At 43.6% G+C, this 3052-nt stretch overlaps 1 protein-coding gene across 2 annotated transcripts in view; it reads right to left on the bottom strand.

Moving 5' to 3' along the window:
• Positions 1-3052, bottom strand: part of Gprasp1 (G protein-coupled receptor associated sorting protein 1) — a 60488-nt gene that overhangs the window by 48819 nt on the left and 8617 nt on the right. For both annotated transcript variants that reach the window (XM_031368319.1, XM_031368309.1), the window contains exon 4: positions 1405-1477. The gene's annotated coding sequence lies outside the window, so the exon portion shown is untranslated. The remainder of the gene's footprint in view (positions 1-1404; positions 1478-3052) is intronic.

Genomic DNA, 3052 nt, shown 5'->3' with positions numbered 1-3052 from the left:
AACAAATAGCTTCTCATCAAAGAAAATCCCAGGATCACATGACTTACATTCCATGAAAACAGTTTAAGAACTAGTATTAACTAACCTGCTTATTTCAAAAGTACAAAAGGAAGGGATTACTGCAAAGATATTACTGTAACAGACCTTAGCACAACTGACTCCATGACGGAAATACTATTCAGGCCACAAAACTCAGCACATAGACAGCACTACCTGTCATAATGAAAACAAAAGCCTAATCCATCAAAGCCTGTGGTCCTGGGAAAATCTAAATGTACTAACTTGCTTTTTGACTTCTGTAGTTCTGCTTTTGGAGACCTGTTCTTGTTAACTAAGATATGCCAACCTAGGACATGGTTTTCGTGCTTAAGAACCTAAGAACGGCTCAGTGCTATATTGGGATCCTAAATACCCAGTGTAGTTGCCTGGCAGCTAATAGACATCCTACTGGCTTAAAACGAAGCCTTCTCTAGTGGATACTCTACACAATTTCTGGAGGTTCCACTGAGATCCCCAGAGATCAGACCTCAAGACACCAGGGATCAATCTCAGAACCATTCAGATTAAACAATATCCAGAGATCCTGGAAACAAATTGGGGAAACTGGAGTCTATATTGCCTGCGTGGGAAGACGGCCATCTTGGTGCCCTGCCAGTCACCCTGGAAAATTCCTTGCCTGCCAATGAAGGAACACGGGACCTCTCATTTTCCTGAGTCAGATTTCTCCAGAGAAATATATATATATATACTGTTGTGAACCTGAAAGATGCATTCTTTGGTCTCTCACTGGCCATCTTTGCTTTTAAATGGACAGACCCAGAGAGAGGGTAAAGCAGGCAATGGACCAGGTGTCCCCGAAGATTTAAAATTTTGCCAACACTGTTTGATGAGAGACTTAAGAACTGAATTCTTGCTCTTCTATCAGAGATTTCCTGGGAAAACAGATTATAAAAGGGCTGCTGAGAGACTGCTGAAAAGAGTTACAAACCTTGGGTTACAGAAATCAGCTGAGAAAGCCTGATTTTGTACATCAGAGTCTGCCTATCTTGACTACCAGCTGAGAGCAGACAAAAGGAATGTGTCTAGGAGGAAGATTTCTGCCCAACTCCGAAGAGTAAGAGACAGGTTCGAGAGTACTTAGGTGCGGCTAGCTATTGCTATCTGGGGATACCAGAGTTTGTGGAAATAGCAAGGCCTCTATACACCAGCACAACATGGGGGCACTGAGCCCTAATCTGGACTGAGACTAAACAAAAGACATTTGAGGCTTTACAAGCAATTCTGACTTTGGGTCTAGCTCTAGCACTCCCGGATATCTCAAAACCTTATCATCTGTCCATGAAACAAAAGACAAAAGAGGTTTTAACCCAAACTTTGGGTCCATCGAGATGCCCTGTGACATACCTGTCCAAATGGTTGAACACTGCAGCCACAGGATGGCCCACCTGTCTGAAGAGCAGTGGCAGTTGCTGTTAGTCTAATGGAAAAAACAAACAAGCAAACAAGTTAACTCTGGATCAGGATCTTAAAGAGTACCCCGATGATGTGGCTGAGACCCTCCTCTAAGGAACACCAGAATGTTTGGTTGTCTAGTGCCAGTGTGAACCCGTATTGGGCCCTAGTCAGGCCTCACCCTAGAATACAGTTTTAAGAAAACCACGGCTATCAATACCTTCCTGCCTGATGATAACCTGCAGATGCTCATCCATGACTGTCACAAGATGAAAGACAGAACCAAGATGTGGGAGCTGCAGTATTTTACTTTAACCGAAAAAGATCTAGGCCCAAGACAGGTACCTCACTCCAGAGAGCAATACTGATCTAACCCAAGCTCTCATGTGTGGCAAAGAAAGTCTACCACCATACACACAGACTGCGGCCCTGCCAGTGGCTATTTGGCTCCCTCTATGAAGCACTGGCTTCTACTGCTGGGCTGTTGACTTGCTTGTCCTTCAAAGAGCTCTAAGATCAGTGGGGCCTGTTGATGTTCTGATGACACACCCTGAGCCAGTGCTGCCTGAAACTCCGTGGTAGAAAAGAAATGGACAGCTCAAACCCACAGGTAGATGAAGGGCATCAGAGGCAAAGATCTTTCTTCAGGAAATAACTAGCAGGACTCGGATAACTGACCTTCACCAGGCTACTCATCTGGGGTCCACAAACTTTCTGAGTTGCTCAGACCAAGTATTCTATTGAGACAGGACATACAAAGGAGGACTATGTATGGCTTTTGGAAAAACCTTTCTTCTATGCTACTTGATATGGAGTAGATAGAAATAAATCTTGCCATGGTTGGGAAAAATCTCAGAAAGAGAAAGAGACAAGGACATAAGTCAAAATAATTGGTACCAGTCTCTGTCCTCATGATCCCTCAGCTAACACTTCTATTATCAGCACTGGCTGAACCTTTAATTCTCATTCTGATGGGATTCAAGGCAGGCCCTTGCATCTTAAACTATACGACCAATTATGTATCAGTTTAGTAAAATGAATGGTCCTTAGGACCAACTATACTTCTTTAGAGCAGGATGAGCCCATGATTTGACACATTCACTAAGACCTGTGGAGAATGTAATAGGGCTCCAAACCTTAGAAGGACCCTTAGCACAACTGACTCCATGATGGAAGTGCCATTCAGTCCACAAAACTCAGCATGGAGACAGCACCATCAGCCAAAATTAAAACGAAAGCCAAATCCAGCAAAGTCCATAGTTCCAGGAAAGTCTCTACATGTACTAACCTTGCTTTCTGACTAACTGCTCTTGTTAACTGAAGTATGCCTACTGAAGGCATGGTTTTTGTACTTAAAAGCTTACCTTGAAAAAGGCTCAGGGCTACACTGGGATCTCAAGCACCCAGTGTAGTTGCCAGGCAGCTAATAAAGACTTTCTAATGGCTTAAACCCACGCCTGTGAGGTCAGCATTATCCAGACAACAATATAGAGACAAAACTATAGGCTAATATATGCTTCATCAATGCAGATGAAAAATTACTTTAAAAAGAGAAGCAGCCGGGCAGTGGTGGCGCACGCCTTTAATCCCAGCACTTGGG

Source organism: Mastomys coucha, chromosome X, assembly GCF_008632895.1.
Source record: "Mastomys coucha isolate ucsf_1 chromosome X, UCSF_Mcou_1, whole genome shotgun sequence".
Taxonomy (NCBI): domain Eukaryota; kingdom Metazoa; phylum Chordata; class Mammalia; order Rodentia; family Muridae; genus Mastomys; species Mastomys coucha.
Note: the sequence above shows the minus strand (reverse complement) of the source record. Positions and strands in the feature narration are given on the sequence as shown.